Consider the following 18,619-nt stretch of genomic DNA (forward strand, 5'->3'; position numbering starts at 1 on the left):
CCCAAAACTTGCCTTCAGCTGCACAGTCAGCTCAGAGGCTGTGCTGCTTTACCCCAAATCCTCCAGCCACAGCAACTCACAAACCCACAGTAAAGAGAAGGATGCAGAAAGAAAGAGAGGATGCGGCTTTAGGTGTTTGGTTGTTTTTTTGGTTTTTTTTCCACTGAATCTTGCATTCATTAATTTCATTTCAAGAATGAAGTCAGATTTATTTTTTTTATGTGGCTGGTTATTTGACGAGTGAAGCATTAGATTTGTGAGTTGTTCTGCAAGCCAAAACATGCTCCCTCTCATTCATAACACTGAGCTGCTCTGCGTTAAACAGCCGATTATCATGAATGAAGTGGGTGTAACTTCCTTGAAATCCTCCAAAGACCTGTCAAAGCAGAGCTACTGCAGCTCAGTTTTCCCCTTGAAGCGCACAGATCATTGGTTTAATTGTTCCACGCTGATCTTGAAACGCGCTTTCTTGGTTCAAAGCATTAGGCAGTATCACTTTTTGAAGAGGAAAGGGGAAGGGTGGAGAACGGTGCCTCGGGATAAGAGAGAAAAGTGGGTCTATGTCTCAACCATCAAATTTAGGTTTTCATTTGGAATCTAAATTGAGCTTCATCCATTTAAAAGTGTGTCAGACAAAACCTTACAAATCAAAGCGCTGGCCTGCTTTGCATGGATAATCAAGAGCCTCTGGCTCTTTTTGTAAGAGGAAATGTTTAACCCTGCAGAGAAGAGGACTGATCTGACGGTTCTGAGCGGCCAGCCACTTAGAAATTGAATTTGAATCAAGGTCTGCCATTCTCCACCCCATGTCCAACCTTTTGGTGCTGGCCCAATGTTATCTTGTTACAAAGGAACATGCTGATATTTGCAAACTTGACAGGCCTGTGTGCCTGCAGACAGAAAGGTCGCACGTATACAAATAAATAAATGTTATCACCTTCCTCTACTAACCTGTTTAACATAAAGATCTCCCCAAGGATAGCCGTGGTCCTTAAAGAAAAGTCCCTCAGCATCTCGGCTGCTCATCGTATCACCCTTTAGGACACCAGCAGAGAGCTCTTGGCCAGTAACAGTGATCACACCATTGACTTTGGTGGATTGACTCAATATCTGACCCCTCACCTAACATTTCCAAAGGCTGGCAAGCTACAGATGACCACAGAAAACTCAGTAAAGAAAAACATGAGTACCACCCTTGTAAGGGGCAGTCTTGGGAAATAAAGGGAAAGTGGCACCAATGAAAAAGTACATTTTTTAGATTTCAGCTCAGATTTTCTGCTAAATTTAATAATCTCACCCACAACAACAACAAATTCTGACAGCAGTTTTACACACAGCTCTTAACAATGATAATACTAACAAAGTATCATAGAATGGTTTGGGTTGGAAGGGACCTTTAAGATCATGCTATATGCAGGGACGCTTCCCACTAGACCAGGCTGTTCAAAATCCCATCCAGCTGGCCTGGAATGGCACCTGGATGGTGCTTCAGGGGGAAAAATAATAATAATAATAATAATAATGTGGAGATAAACAAGAACTGGAGATAATTTTGGACATCTCAGTAAAGTGATTCAAACAGCCCCAGAAACAGCACCTCCATCCCATGCCCTCACTGAAAGGACATCCACCAGGGACCATTCACCTCTACCTGAAGCCCATCCTCCCCCAACCACCCATGGTGGGGCAGGTCCTCTCCCAGGTAAGAACCCAAACCACTTCCATGCTTATCAGCAAAACGCAATCAAATCACATCATCATGTCCCGAGGTTTCTATTCTGCTCCCATTACAGCAAGCGAGAATTTTGACACTGGTTTAAGCAGCAGTGAAAGCTGGCTGATGTACAAGCAGGTCTGACAGGTTGCATTTTTGCTCCCATTACTAGGATGGGCATGAGGGTTCGTTCCCATTTTCTTTAGCTGGCATTCAGTCCTGGATTTAAACTGCATCTGCGGTTGCATTGCTGTGAAATGTATCACTGCTTATGACTCACGTTGCAAAGGACACATTTGTAAACTGACCCACCATTGACAAAAATCCTCTCTTTCTTCATTTGTAGGAGGCGAGATGAGGCATAGGTTCCTTGTCTGATTCATTTCCTGAGGAAATTTTTACTCTCTGCATCTTTTTCAGTCCTCATTCAGTCAGAGAGTAGCGAAGTGATTAATACAAAATCCATGCCTGACACAGACTGGAAGAAAGATGCAAATTCTTTTATAACCAGCGCTTAATTAATCGCTTAGAAAAACAACCCACTGCCAAAAAATGTGTGGGGTTATTTTTTGGCTTTTTTTTTTTTTTTTTTTTTTTTTCCTCCCCTTGTTGAGAAAGCCTTTTCAGTTGAAAAGCTAATTACAAGCAACGGCACGCAGCAAAACGCACGGAGGACAAATCCAGCACCCTTTGAAATCAACCCCTCGGAAGGAAGAATTAGCAACCTGGACAGAGCTGCAGGCAACTCCAGCCCTCCTGCATCTGCTGCTCGATCACACTCACTCACAGCCAGCTCTGGTCCTTCCTCACCACACTGCAGAAATCCTAGGAGAGATGCGTATCTAACACCTCAGACAAACACAGACAATGACCCGAAAATTAAAACTGCCAGGAATAAATGATAACACAAAGAGAGCCCTGAGGAAACTGCAGTAAGTTTCTTGACCATTTTTATCTACCTGATTATTCATTATCAAGACAGTACTAACCAAGTCCAGATCGGGATGGGGATGTAAGCAGTCCCTGGGGCTGCAAGGCTGCTCAGAACTTGGCACTCGAGATCAGGCTCATTTCTCCATGTATGAGGGTGGTAAACGTTACCCTGCAGAATTAGGGGAAAAAATGAGTGCGTCCCTTCCCTCCATTTCTTCTCCCTCTCTCCCTCTTTCTCTCCACATTCTTCTCCTCTTGTCTTTCTCCCTGCGAGCACTGAATGATGGGATTTTTGACATCAGAGGAAAGTCATCCCTTCTCCACTCCCCCAGCTTCTCTCTGCTTCCTCCTTATGCACGTCCGTCCTCCTGCATGCTATATCCCAGCTCAAAGAACAGGATCAGCTGATCCGACCACAGCTCCATCTCACTAAGCATCCTAAATCCTGCCCACAGCGACCAGACTGACTGGTTCATTCACCCTGGCAGCCTGCGACCAGCAAGCCTTTAAAGCACATTTTGTAACTGTTACATAGCTGGCACCAACTATAGCAAAGTCATTGTTTGGTCAAGGTAAAGTGACCTCTATTTACTGAGCTCAGCAGCCCACGGGGAATAACTGGATTTGAGATAAGTGAAAATTTGCTGGGAAAGTTTCACTTTGGCCAGGCTGATGCTTACTACAATAAGCTAAATGTTTGGTCAGTTCATGCCCTTTCTCTTGCAGTTTCTTCAGCCCTTTGATTTATTATCTGTGACTAGACAGCAAATGACCCAGTCCAATTTCAGCGAGCCTGCGGTAAGCCAAACACAGAAGAGAGATTTGTTTCACCGAGTGTATTTTCTGATCCCAAATAAATACCCTGTTGATTACCCTAACCTGCCAGGCACCTGCCATAAGTTGTTTATTCGTGTATTAAAGAAGAGCATTAACCCAATCTGGCCATTCCTTCCACGCAGCCTCCCACGTCTCCCTGCCATCACGGCCAGCAGCGGCGCAGCAGCGCACGCTGACTCCAGCTGTGCAGCAGGGCTGGGGAGCCCAGCACCACCCCAGGAACCGCGTCCGCAGTGACTCAGGAGTGACTCAGTCATGGCTCTGCTTCGGCTTCCTCCTTACTCCGGGGGGTGGAGGTAGGAATTTCCTGCTGGCCCCGTCCTTGTAAATCACCACGTCCTGTTGCAGTTGTGCTGCCGGGAGGGTCAGCGAGTGGGAGAGCTGGAGCTGCCTCGTCACCTGCATGGGAGGAGGAAGGATGGGGCACACTGCTTGCCTGGGCGCACGCTGAGATGATGCTCAGGGACAGCACAGCAGGTCCCTGGGTCTCCCAGTCCCACATCCAACCTGTAGCACAGCCCCGACCCCTTTGCAACGTGACTGAAACATCACGCTGTGCATCCAGCAGCACAAGAACCCGATCGCCTTCCCACAAAACCACGAATCACTCGGATACAACCCAGCTAATTTCTCATTAGGATCCTTTCTGAACTGTTCTACGATTCTGTGAAGGCAGCATCATAAATAAGAAGAGCATCCGGTCCTACATCCCTGCATGGCATCCCCTGCACCTGTGAACTTGAAGAAGAAAAAGAAGGCATTTGGTGGAGGCTCTGGGACAACTCCACCAACTCAACAGCACCCTGTGAAAATCTTCCCTGCTGTCCCACAGAAAAGCTGCATTTAATGACAGTTGTGGCTAGAGGGGCTTCCCTATTGCAAAAGAACCCAAAAACATGGACGAGTTGTGCCACAGTAACCTGGGGAAAATTCAAAGTACAGCTAAGAGAAAATGGGTGATATGTAATAGGGGAGGGAAACGGATTAGCCTTGTGAAGGCCACCTTCCAGAACAGATCCAACCTGTTCACTGATGAAAATCCACCTTTGAAGGGAGAAACTGAAGGAATGAAAGGAGAAGGAGAATGCTGGCAGAGATGCTGAGCAGAACTCCTGGTTGTACTCCAGGGATGGGGAGGAAAGACCACGTTTAGCTTGCATCAGATACATGCAGCACATACAAGCTACGTATGCCATGGGAGCCCTTCCTTCCAACTGCACAAACAGAATTAGACTGATAGAAAGTACTCACCTGATACACAGACGTGTTGGATGCAGCTCAATTATTTCACTTAAAGTAATTGTTTAGTACCACACAAATAATACAATACAATAACATTAATAACACCTACCTGTAAGGGGACCAATGAAAACACTTTCTGGGATCAGATCAGGGCTACAGCAACAGAATTGTAGCTCTTCAACTATCCTGGTGTAATTATGTGACTTGTCACCAAGTGTGGACACGATGGGATTTTTCAGCCTCTCTATATTTTCAATTGTGTACCTTTACATCAGTTTAATTTCATCTTTTCTGGGGTTAACACTGCTTTAGCTATAGCAGGGAAAGATGTAACAGTGTTCATCCAGTGGAGGAACAAAGACACATGCATGCATGGCTTGAGACTAAGACTACTAAATGCATTCTATATTTCTGAAGGCAGAGTTTGGGTGCAGTCAGGAGGTAATGGAATAAACTGGAATGAATTTTGACACATTCCTTAAAAACTACGGGTTTCGAGAGATCAAATGGTTCCATTCTGACCTTCCCATCTTATTAGGAAGATGACAGATCTTGGAGCATTCTCTGGAGTATATCATATCTGGACATCAAAGACATTAAAAAAAAAAAAATCACAAGGGCTCTTCTGCCTACAGGTAGTATAACCAGATACAGTGACAAGGAAAATGAAACTAAGTAGATTCTGACCAAAAATAAGATGCTCATTTTGAACAGTCAAAGGCAATTATCCCCTGGAAGTGCTCCTGAAGGACAGTGGGTGGTTTTCCATCACTCAGTGTTTTTAAATCAAGGATAGATGTTTTTCATCTGGACAGATGCAGCTCAGACAGGGAAGTCTTATGGCCAGCCCTATGCAGAAGGTCAGAGCAGACTCTGACGAGGATCCTGGCTGCCTCCATAACCTGCTCAGCCGTTCACCTACTGACTCCCCAGCACTGTTCCTGCAGCACATAGCCTTGTTGTTCAGCCAGTCTGTTTCCCCACGGATGACCAGACCTGACCCTGCTGAGATTACAGAAAGCCAAAGGGTTCAGAAGTGAGGAAAACAGGAAATCCAAACAGTGAAAATCTCAGCAATAACGTTTCCTAACAAAGACCTTCAGATCTCCCTCTCAGCCAACAGCTGTCTTCATGACGTCCAAAAAGGACGACGTTCAGCGTGATGAAGACTATCTTTCTGCCATTTATTTTTACCCTGTTTATTTTTCTACACTATGACATTTTCCTCGTCAAGATCCTGATCATAAATGAGGCTGCTAATCCAGATCTAAGAAAACATACACAAATACATGTACTATATACGCTGCAAATCCATGGGCCCACAGGATGCAGTTCATGCTGCATACAACCAAACCAATACCTGCGAGCACCCTCAACTCCCCTCTGGGCTACAAAATCAGCTGGAGTGATGCAGAGCCTCTGTATTTGTGGAGAACTGCAAAAAGACATGCTTTACTTAACCTACTGTGCCACAAGGCCTAAGACTGCAAAGCAACTCAAAACCCCATTATCCCACGAGGAAGCAAAAAATGAAGAGTGAGGAAAGTTTAACTTGAAGGAAAATATTGTGCTTATTTGCTTTACTGCTTTTGTATTTTAAACCTTCTCCAAATTTCCTGACATAGCACTGCATCCAAAGTGCAAGGATGGCTGTGACATCCACTTGAGCTCTGTAGGCTGAACCTGGAGGTGCTGTAAATTGGTGTAGCAGCCATGACACTGGGTCATTAGACTTCGCCCTAGGTCTCAGCAGTGAGTGCTAAGGAAGTTGAAGGTGGATGAAGCACTATCTTCTGTTTTAAGGGTTGGAAGTTGCCTTGCACTCAAATTTTAAATTTCATCAACTTTTTAGGTGAAATTTGACTTTTCTCCCCATCAGTACAGGCAGGGCACGTGTGTGCCATTACACTGCCATCTAGTGATGTGAGTTTGCAAGGCAAAAGAGCTGGCAAAAGATGGCTGACCAACAGCAAGTACTGGAGCCCAACTTGTGAAGGAAGGGCCAGAATTAAGTTAAATCATACTAAGAGAATTGCAAAAGGCACAGCCAGTGGTGGCCCTCAAACACCTTCAAGAGAGACAGACATCATGATGCACAGGATAACAAAATGCATGCAAGCCATGGGGTTGCAAAGAGGCTCATCCATTATCCAGCTGCTACCCATTGCAGGGCACCTCCAGAAAAGACAACTACAAGTCTCAAAATCCAGCTTCTCGACTGTGCTTGGTCTTCCAAGCTCATGTTCTGCCAAGCTTATGTTCAAGCAAAGACTCCACAGAAGTTTTTCCCAAGAGCAACCATCTTTCACGCTCCTAAACCTCTTTGGTCATCTTTCTTCCAGCTTTACTAGATGTATTTCTCAGTCTTGACCTTCACTCAGTTGCATCAGGGTATCTGGGCCAAATTTATTCTCTCTGTAATCGATTTCAGCAGTTTCCACCATGGACCATTCTGACAGTCTCTATGCACAGCCATTACTATGGTCAATCAGGATGCAGAAGGGATTTACTAAGCAGCACATCGCGCCGTTTACAGAGATCCTCCTTTAATCCCCCTGCTCAAGGACTGGACAGCAAGGCTAAGGTTTGACACATGAACCTGATGTGAACTGACCTTTATGAGTCAAAATCTCAATCCCAACGTTTTACTCATCGTGAGGATATTTGTCCTCAGTGGTATGTGTGTCAGAGGGCGTGAAAGTGAGAGTGTCTTGAGGTTAACAATTGTTCGTGCTCATAGTGGATGAATCATATGATAACACCACAGCAACATCCTGTATAATTGTTGGGAGCCTCTATTTCTGGCAGCGTGTCCCTAGGCTGTCTCATGGGTAAACGTTATTTGTGCTTTACTGTATAAAACCAAAAGCAAACAAAATTATACAATGGGACACTCTTCTGCAGGCACTTGCCAAAATCACAAGTGCCTAATTGAGCCTCCTGTTACCCGCTTCAATGATAAATTGTGTGATGAAGTTAATAAGGCTGAGATGGATATCTCTGCTCTTCATCTGATTAGTGTGTGAGCAACTCTCCACATGTGAGTAACAATATTTGTGTTTCCTTAGCCACCACTGAACTCAGTGGGACTATCACATACATAAAGATCTGGGACATTGCTTGTGAGGCAGTGGGTGCTGAGGGAGCAAGCATTGCACTGCAGGTCAGAAGATTTATGCTTTCCTTCTGGATGGCTGTAAGCAAGTCACTCCCCCCTGTTCTCTCTCCCTTTTGTCTATTCAGATCTACAATCCACAGATTGCTCTTTGAGCAATGGGGCTGCACCGAGAGCGTACCCAGCTCACTTCACCAACTTAAACACATACACATACCTGGGGAAAGCAAAATGTAACGCAGCAGGCAGTGCCAGAGCATCACAACAAGGCACGGATTTTATGCAAACTCCTTGGGATGCAGTAAAAGCACCAACTGCCTCTCCTGCCCTTGGCACAAAACGCATCCAGTCTGCCTTGGATCCCCAATTCTGGGGTTCCAAACATGCACTGCCACACCATTACCAGTGTGCCTGCCCATGGCACCAAGGTGCACAGATAACACACTTGGCTCCTCTGGGATGCACGCAGGGCTGCTATCATGCGTCCCTGCATTGGGAAACACAGCGGATGCTCTTGCAATACTCACATTTAGGGCAGAGGCCAGTTCTTGTTAGCACTCATAAGGTGATGGCAGGGCTTTGGCCACTACCTTGTGACTCCAGTTCCAAAGCACAACAAAACAACATGCTGGCAAACACAGTTAACATTTCACCCCTTATCACAGAAGCTTCAGGTGAATGCCCTGGGAAAAGTTGGGCAAATGGCACAGCCACTTTTTTTGCATGGAATGGAACCAGGAAAAATCTTTCAGCGATGTAGAACTAAAATGTTCCAAAACTTCAGAACAAACTCTTAAATTCTCATTAAAGTCTTGGTTTTGACACTTCCTAGCTCCACTATTACATCTCCATATCTTCAAGAAAAATCACAGATCTTTTTCAATCCTTCTATACTGAACACAGACATACCCTAAAAATAGAAAATATTACAAGAAATGATAAATTCTGTTCAAATGTGTGGCTTTTTTTTTTTTCTGAGGGAAGAAAGGCAGAGGAAAAATCTTCCTCCAGAGCACTTCAAGGCACAGGTCAGTTTCTCAAAACAGCTCAATTGAAATCCTTTGCACGGACCACCTTCTGTTTAGCTCTGATAATAACACACTTCTCAAACACCACCCAAGTTCACTCAAAGATCATCACTATTGCTTTTCCATTCTCATTGGAAACGCTCGCTCGCAGAGCTACCCACCCCCTGCCATAGAAATGGATGGGATACCCACATGACTCTGATTTTTAGAGCCATTCAGGGGGTCAGCCACACATCTTGCATAAAAATAAAGCGCACTTGCTCGCTTTAAATTCTCATGAGGTTAATTTTAAGAAAGTTCTTAATTTCATGTTAAGGTAGAAGTGGGACAACGGTAGAGCACAGGACCAGAAGCCCTTCCCACTGCGGTGGCAGCAGATGAGCATTTCCACGCGTGCAGCCCCGAAAGGCACAGCTCTGCCTTCTGAAAAGACTCTGAATTATTCGCTCCTGCAACAAAAATAAATCCACAGGAATCAAACAAACGAGCAAATCGGCAGCAGAAAGCGGAACCGCTCCTCCAGCCCGTGTTTACTATTTTGGCTTCCAACCTCGGGGTCGTTGGCTCACATCTCCCTGTGTTCACATCCCCACTGATCCTGCACCGGTCCCCAGACCTCGTCTAACCCAGGCTGAAGCTCTGCCTCCCCGGCTTCCAACAAACCATTCGCTCCCTGCTACAAAATAAGGAGAAAAAAAACAATCCCGTCAAATTAAAAAATATATTTCTTCATGGCTGCCTCCTCATTTCCTGGCTGCAGCCGGGACCGGAAATAGCTCAATTTCCTGAGAAAGCTGCTCCCAGGGGAGCCCAGGCCTGCCTGCAGCCGGCCGGGAGGCTCTGCTCAAGTTTGAGCTGGAAAAGCAGAGCTCCTGTTTAGCAAGGGGCACCCAGGAACAAAACGCGATGGGGGAGGGAGGGGTGCAAGCAACAAAATAGGATAGGAATAAAGAATATGTGTTTGTGGCCGGGGGAAGCGTTACCAAGCAGCCATAGCAGGTATTCATGATGAATTCTATGACCCTTTGACTTCGCAACCCCAAAGTCCACCAGATTTTAAAGGAGAACGTCTCTAAGCTGCACTCTGCACGCAGGGTATCTGTTTGGGCCTGATAATCCCAAATGGCAATTCTTTTCCTGCAGAGAAACCCAATTTATTAAGACGATGTGAAGGTTGGTTTCAGCAGAGCGCAGAGAGATTTAGTAGTCTGGAGGGACAGGGGAAAGATGGATGAACGTGGACTACTTCTGAGAAACCCTGCAAATAGGTGGAGCAATTCACAATCCAATAAGCCCTATGGGGAAAGCTTTATCTTTCCTTCCCACTCTGGAAATCCATTCTTCTGTGCCTTTTCATGGCCAGACAAGTCTCTAGTTATCCAAAGAGATGAAAAGTCCAAAGGAGCCCGTATCCCTTTCAAGTAGTCACATTAGATTGTCCTTGCAATAGAGAAGCTGAATTGTACGTCTGATTTTTTACCACGTTGTCTTTGTAGTGCCTACAGGAAAAAAGCACTCCTGGCTACGGAGAGGCAGCTTGGGTCACATTCATCTCTCAAGTGTGACCATCTGAAAGTTGGATTTCAGTTCTCATCTAATTGTTTGGGTGCTTTCTGTCACAAGTGAAGAGATATAACCAACCTTAAAGAAGAGGGAAACGACCAACACTATCTGCTGCCTCTCAATGGTAGCAGCTTGGTTTCAGTACCTGCATCTTAGATGTCTAAACTTATTCAAGAGAAATCTCATTCATACAGTTTAAGGAAAAATAATAAAACACCATGATATACGGGCTGAGCTTCCACTGAAATTAAATAATAACCCCAAAAAGTGGCTGTCAGCAACCTCAGGTCACACAGCTAATGTGCAGCTGCAAACCACGGAGTCCTGAGAGCTGATGTTCAAGGAAGCAGGCTTGGACCTGACCTGCAGAAAGGATGTTGGTGGACAAACCTGTGCTGAGTTTAATCGTTGAAAATATCACCTCAACCTGACCAATAAATGACCCAATCAAACTACTGAGCCTTCACAATTTTTACCCACAGAACATCTTTGCTTTGGTAATTATCAATCACCCTTATGCAGAAAGGTTCCTCCAATTTTTAGAACTGCTTAATCCTTTGAGAGACAGATGAATTTTAATGATTTAGATTATTAACCTAAAGGTTGATCCAGACTGGGAGGAACAGAATAATTTGTTTAATCATTATTATTATTTATAATTATTTAACATAGGGGAGAAAAATATCACCTTAAATGTCATCGTGAAGCTTTTTAATTGCCTCAGATGAAATTCAGAATAATCACTGCTCTGTAAACGTATACAGATCTAATTTTACGTACCTTAAGATGCTGGATATTTATCTGAAAGATGCAAAGAATGTATCTTCATTACTGCATAGGCAGTTACAAAGACAGAAAATACTGGTCAACCATTTCTTGAAAATGAATTAGTTTCCCAGTTCATAACTGTGCTATAATTTGACTTGAGGCAGAATAAAAAGCTGAGCTAGGTGTTTGTTCTTATTTCTTCATTCCAGGACTCTAACATGTGTCCTCGTAGGAAGAAGTATGTCTTACAGATGCTTAAGAACATAATTTGGTGGGGCTATAATTTGTAGCACATATTTTGTGGAGAAACACAGAGTTACTTGCATCTAAAATGGTCACAACGAGGGATGCCCAGGAGAGGGGGAATTTCAGTAGATGACAAATATTGGTACCTGGGACCAGATGGGGACTATGAGTACACAGGAAATACATGAGACTCGACAGTTTCAAAGGGATTTTTTGTGGGGCTTTTTGTGGTTCACGTAGCTACTTGAGGGAGGTGAGCATACATGCAAAAAGTGGTTCTTGAGATGGACATCTCTGCAGTGCCAGCAACCCAAGGGAATGAAAAGCATAAAACTGGGATGTGGGTAAGGCAGGATGGGACTCCCCAGGGAGGTTTTGCTCCCACGCTTGTATTCACTGCAATCTAGCAGTGAGGCACCCAGTGTGATTTACTCTCAAATCCAAGGGAAATGGAAACCATTTTCATTTCCACATGGAAAACACAGCGTTGTAAAAAAGTGCTGGAAAACAAACACCAAGACTTAAGCAATTGTCTTTCCATGTTTTAAGATAACGGCAAGCTTGGAGCATAACAACAGTCATGCCAGTAATTCTGACTCCAACACCGAGCTGATGCTTTGAAAGAGAACACAGCTTACTTTACATCTGCTCTGGACGCAGAACCATGGCTGCGTGGATGCACTCAGCCACAGCACCTCTGCAGCTGAAGGAACAGCTTTCCTTCTGACAGGAACCTTCAACAGTAAACAGCAGCTCAACAATGAAACAAAGCCAGAAAGAAGGAGCCATCAGGCTTCTCTGTAAATCAGCAAAGGAACCAACAGCCCCGCGTAGGGTGGGAGGGCGATGGGCCTCATCGCAGACAAGCTTCTGGTGTTGCAGGAGCTCCTGTAGGCACCCTGCATTTCGCTGTGCCTTATTCATGCTTTATTTTGCAAAGCCCTTTGTTTTCTGAGCGGAGCCAGATCAAGGCCTCCCCGTTTCCCACCACATACATGTCTCTGTGCCCCTGCTGCTGCTATCAGAGCTGGGGCACAGGCACTCCAAGTGCCTCGTCTTGGGGAAGCATTTGCATTTTCATTGGCACAGGTACAGCATTCAGAATTCTTTCAGGCCAGGCCAATTAAAACAAGCTGAAAACTGCTGAGTGCAGCAGTTTTAGCAAGGATCTGCTTACATTCCCCCTCTGAAAAAAGCAGGGGGCCCACTTTCTGTAACTCTCTCCCTCTCTGCACAGTGTGGGTTTTGCTTTTTTTCCCTTTTCTTCTTCCCCTTTTCTTTTTAAGGTGGAATGACTTGTGCCCTTTACACAGAGGCTCCAAGAGATGGGTGGCAGAACTCGGGAATGCAGCTTCATTTTAAAACCAGGGCCCGCTCTCTAACACCAAGCTGAGGCATGGGAAAAGAAAAACAACAACAACAAAACCAGTAACCGTCTCCACATTAACACACTTTACCTCCCTCACAAACCTTGCATGGCATCTTCTTAAAAAGGAACAGAGCCACATAATTGGCAATCAGTTGAAGCCTAAGGCTTTTCTACCACCACAGAGACTATTCAATGCTTACTGGCCCTACAAGCACACTCCTATTACTCCAGGTTTCTTTTTGGACAGCCTCTTTCAAACATCAACTGTGCTGTAAATGCGTGCTGACAGGTTAAAAGACACCGTTTTCACTCCCTTGAAGAAAAAAGCTGTGCCTATGCTACCAGTGCTGCTTTCGTCCATACTGATCATTGCCAAGCGCTCCAAGAAGATGTGGGGTTTTTGGAATTCAGGATTGCAGGGAAGGAAGGAGGCACACGTGCTCAAGGAATTGGGTTTCTGCACGCACACCCTTATCCTTGCAGCCTGGCAAAGAGCATCTAATGGCAGAGGCTGTGCTCGTGATGGTGGCCACTGTTCCAAACACCTGCAGGAGCCGGTATATAAGGCGACTGTCCTGGAGAAAACACCTACAGACAGCCTTGCAGGTGCCTGAGAAAAAGCAGGCTAATCCAGCAGGGCAAACCACAGCATGGGGATTTGTTTTCATCTCCCAGAATGAGGCAGCGTCAGTCTCAGACCAGCTGAATTCATCTGAAATCCATAATATGAGTAAAATTGGGATTCACTTGGAGCTGCTTTGGGTTTCAAACAGCCACAGAACACGCAGGATTCACATACAGTGATCTCACCTTATAAGCACTGGGTTTATAGAGCAACCTACACAGTACAGTTCATTCCAATGCCTGCACATCCAGGAGTTGCTACAGTATAGCTGGAAACAAAATCACAGTGCAACACCGCCACATAATCCGCTCACCTAACCATCACAGCACTGCTAACACACTAATGAGAAAAGCCTCTAGAAACAAAACAGGTGACAGTTGGAGTAAACAGTGTAAAATGTGAGACAACAGAAATACCAGATTTCTTAGCTCATCCCTGAGAGAAACAATTCTCTTCAGCTCTTTTCTTTCTGCTTTCACAGCCCTGCTCTAGGAACGAGCTGGCCCAAGGGACCAGGAAACTGGGACATCGTGACTATTCTGGATCAAAACCCTTTTGTTTTTCAAAGGCAGCCGGGATGCCCTCTGCAGTGACCTCCAGCAGCTCAACTTGTAACCTGCTACACAGGTGACTCCAGGGGCCATTTATTGATTTAATTAGGGCAGACAAAGAAAAGACCTAATCAGTCCTTGAACTACACGGAACATGCGAGGAGCACGCTGCGATCCCAGCTCTGCCTGCTTAGAGAAAGTGAGATCAGTGATCTTTAAAAGCATGAGCAGGTCCACAACTTTCATAATAACGGGTACAGAACCTGACATTCACATGGCAACCTTTGTGTTGAGGTGTCCTGAAATACTTGAAAAGACATGCAGCTCCACACCTCGCTTCCTGCCCTGCTTTACAGCTCCACCTGCGCAACAGCATCTCTTCTCAGATGTCCTGCAGGCCTGAAACAATCCCCAGCCCTCTGATCCAAAACCAGCAACGTTTTTTATCTTATAGAAATCATTCCTGTTTTCTTTACATCACCAGTGAACCTTAATTAGTCCCTACCTGGATAGCCTTCCTTCAGAATAATAAAAACAACAAACAACAGCAGGCAAATATATATTAAATTATCCTCAATTCAGAGAGCTGTTGAGACATAAACACAGAACAGGTGATCTTCAAGGGAAATCCAAATACCCCAGAAAACAACATGCAGACAATCACTGTAGCTGAGCTGTTTCGGTGGGTCAAGATTACCTCCACCTGGGACACTTGGTTTTCCAGTGACATTCTCTAAGGGCATCACCCATTCTCCCATGTTGGGATTCTCCCAGTAGTGCCTACAGGCATCCGTTCTTCCTGGCCCACAGGGAAGGAAAAAAAGAAGAGAATCAGGAAACACTCACTTGGTCATGTCCTGAGCAATTCCCAAGATGCGAATGAGCCCAGACTTCCTGCTGTCCCCTCAAATATGTTATTTTCCACTCCCACCTTTTTTCCTCCTACTTATCTCCCTCCCCCCTTGCCTTCTGAGGCTGACTGAGTCAACTAGTGCAGATTAGATGCCAAGCAATGCAGGCTCTGTACAAAGATTCAACTCCCACAGACAGGCTGGAGAGATAAAAGCAGTCTAGTCAAACACTGTCCAGAGACAGCACGGGGAGAGCTGGGTTTCCAGTGACTCCCACTGGGTGATGTCTCACACTGGTGACAGTCCAGCGACTGAAGGACCAGAGGTGTGCACGCTTCTTTCTGGTGCCTATGTTTAAACAGAAATGAAGCGGGTCACATTTTCCAAAACCACTCTTTGGAGATCAGCTCAACTGATGGAAACTGTGATTCAGAGCTCATTGCTCAGAGGCGCAGTGAGACGGCTCTCCTCCTTGCACTGCTTTGCTGGGACGTCAAGGCACTGCCCCATGGGAAAGCTCTCCAAAACCTGCTGTAGCAGCACGTGCTGCAGGTAGGCAGCCTTGCCCATCTGCAGTTGTGCCGTTCAGCCTTCCCTTGCAGCGCTCCCCTGCCATTTTGAGCAGCATCATTTTCTCCTTGAACGATGCACAGAACATCACGGCATTTGTTGTGGTAAATAGTTCAGTGGCAAAGTGCCCGTTCCATCTGCGGACCTCCAAATGACCCTGAATGCAGAGGTACAGAAAAGCCTTCCATGCTCATCCAAGCCCATCTCTGGTTACATGATAAGAAACGAGGCTGACACAGCAATATAAATGTTACTACTCGCAAAGAATGACCGCGGGTCAGGCCACAGGATCCAGGGGATACCCGGTAACAGAAGCTGTCATATTTATCGCTGGCGTTTTCAGAGCCAGCTTTAGTAGCTGGAGACAGAGCACACAAAAGGACCATTCAGTGCAGCCCATGGTCTGAAATGAAACAGATGCGCTGTGGAAGTTTGCAAACTCCCCAGCACAGAAGGTTGGCAGATCTCTGCTCCGTAACCAGGGCCCATCTTCTTGGCAGAGCCCTCCGCACCCCGGTGCCAGCAGCACTGCTCCTGCTGTGCAGACGAAGGGCGATCTGGAGGACAAAGCACTCAGCTTGGCAGTTAAAGGCAGGGAGAACTAAACCAAGGCTGAGAGCCCACTCGAGCTTTTAAGCCCTCCCACCAATTTTGGATGGTAAGGTAAGATTTTCTGTTGTTTGGGTGGGTTTGTGGTGGTTTTTTTTCCTCATTTCTGGCAAATTACTGAGCAGAACGGGAAAGCACATCGCTGTAAAATCTAGCATCTTTCTTCCTTCTAGTTTTACACCGTGTAAAAAAGCCAAGGTCAAGGTGCAAAGAATGTATGTAGAGGTCAGATTTCAGAAAACGGTATGGCAGAAAGCAATTTTGATGATCTAGTAAAAGGTAATACAGTAAAATAGGTAAAAGACCAAAGGAGGAATTAGAAAAAGGTCAGTTTTGTGTCTGGAAAGTGTAAGACAAAATTCTAGTGTTTTAAATGAGGAAAAAAAAACATTCCAGATTGAAATTAATTTTATACCCTTTCTAAGACCAAACCAAAATGCTTTTGTTCGTAGCTGGTATTTCAGGAATTAGTACAACCAAAGGCACCTGGTCTGGTTTTACGGACTGGAACGCTCTTGGAAAGCAATCAGATACGATTTGGACAAAAACAATGGAGGCCCAGACACAGAGGCTGCCCTGGGAGAGTATACCAGCTGTCTGCTCAGTTTCAAACCTCTAATCATGTTCTTGGAGAGAAAGCAAGGGGACCTGTTAGGGGTTGCTGAGCTCCGAGCTCAGGGCCAGGTCCAGGCAGTGGAGCCCACGAGAGGGAGTCCTCCCAGCACAGAGGCAGCCCCAGCGCCTTGGACTTGAATTTCTGGCACCCGGACAAGCAGTAAATGAGACCAAGTTTCTGAATATTCACCATGGGCTGGGGACGAGGCAAGGGGATTCAAAACAGTGGCACATGCAAAGATGAAATAGTGGAAACGGGGAGAGCAGCAGGATGAAAGCTGGCAGCACATGGATGGGCAGAGCACCTGCTGGCATGGCACGCATTGCTCCCAGGGAATCCGGACTACTGGTACTGCCTCAAAGCAAAGCAAAACCTTGACAGAAATATTCGAAGCCCTGCCATGCCCTCCTTCAACTCTTCAAAAAAAATCTTTACCCCTGCTTGCAAACTACACAGGAGCATTCAACAGCTGGCAGACTGCAAAGCCGATCCTCCACAGATCATTCCAAGAGACCCTGGTGCTCTCCCCATTGATTTCCTTTGGCCATGCTTTGTCTCAATGCAACGTGTGACATCACAGGAAGATATTTCTCACTTTGCCTTCCATTCACCCCGATGAGATACAGGCAATTACCTGAGCCCTTTGTTAGGAGTCTAACTCTCTTGGACCCCGCAGAGAATCAGCAGTGTTTCCAAAGGTGATTCAGCCCACACCATCGGCCTCTGTGCTACTAACATGGATACACCAAGCACGAGGAGGGGTGAAGTCATCCAGCTTTGTGCATACACAATTCTGATCTCTGTACAGGACCTCCTGTTGCTGCTACTAAGCTCCCAAAGCAGCACCCCCCAATACAGAGCCCTGGCACCTTGCTCTACAGCATGTTCAATACCCTGCAGGAATGCCCTGAATCTGTCCCTTTTCTGCTGGGCCCTGGACCCTCTCTGTCATCACTGGGAGAGAGGGGTTCTCTCAGAGCAATATTCAATCTGCCAGGAGTCTGAGTTGCCTCCTGCTCCTTATTTCTCTCCACTGACCCAAAGGTATGCTTGGTGGAACAGGGCTGTCACCCAGGACATGTAATCTTGTACTTCATGTTACAGCAAATCTACAACTAAGAGCTTGCACACACAGCGTGAGAGAATGAGAACAGCTCTGGAGTACTTGCACTATAAAATGCTGCACGCTTGAGAGGTTTTTGGAGTCCAAGTAAGCCACAAATATGAAGTGTGAATGGTTTACACTGGCACCTGGTCTTCTCAGCAGCTGAATATGCATAAACTGTGCTGAAGTTAACCAAAGGAACAATCAAAGCACCAGGAAGCTATCATAGAAGTGAGTCCTGGTTATGGGAACTGTAAGAAACCAAACCTTTTGAGGAGTGTGATTCAAATCCTGACCACCAGACTAAGGCATAACTTCTCCTGAAGCCACTGAAGACACAGGCTTGCACCAATTGCAGATCTGGTCCCGTTTGAAAAGCTTTCAAAGAAACCAAATTGCATTCAGTTTCTTAGGAACTGCCCCAGATCTCACCTTACCAGCATCCAAAGACAGAAATCAAAGCACAGCATACTTCAAGGTAGTAATCAGCACAAGAACTCCTCCATTTCTAAGACGGATTTGATAAGCTGCTGTTCCCTGCACTGCTACTGTTATTTGTATTTTTCAGAGATCTCATAGCATTCTCAGTACTTTGCAAACAATGTCAGAATTCACATCTTTTTCCACACAAAGTGCCCATTGGGGTTAAGGCAAAAAACTAAAAGCCATCCAAAAAAGCAGAAAATCCAAAGCTGACCCAGCTTGTCTTATTATAAAGCACTTCCTGAAGCATCTTCTCATCAACCATTTCCTTACTAGAAACCATTTGACTTAACACCATTTTTAAAACCTTGTCAGTCTTACAGCTATGTAACTCCTTCCTGAAACAAGCCAACTGCAGTTGTAGCATTTTTTTAACACCTTCACATTGGTATGC

The 18,619-nt window shown here is 45.5% G+C and overlaps 1 long non-coding RNA gene across 13 annotated transcripts in view; it reads right to left on the reverse strand.

The window, feature by feature from the left end:
• Window positions 1-18,619, reverse strand: part of LOC128087645 (uncharacterized) — a 109,322-nt gene that overhangs the window by 20,082 nt on the left and 70,621 nt on the right. For 2 of the 13 annotated variants that reach the window (XR_008209915.1, XR_008209918.1), the window contains exon 9: window positions 2,704-3,883. The exons of 10 other annotated variants lie outside the window; for them this stretch is intronic. This is a non-coding gene — a long non-coding RNA (uncharacterized LOC128087645). The remainder of the gene's footprint in view (window positions 1-2,703; window positions 3,884-18,619) is intronic. One more of the 13 variants, XR_008209916.1, reaches the window with a different exon arrangement.

Source organism: Tympanuchus pallidicinctus, unplaced genomic scaffold, assembly GCF_026119805.1.
Source record: "Tympanuchus pallidicinctus isolate F22 unplaced genomic scaffold, pur_lepc_1.0 scaffold30, whole genome shotgun sequence".
Classification (NCBI taxonomy): domain Eukaryota; kingdom Metazoa; phylum Chordata; class Aves; order Galliformes; family Phasianidae; genus Tympanuchus; species Tympanuchus pallidicinctus.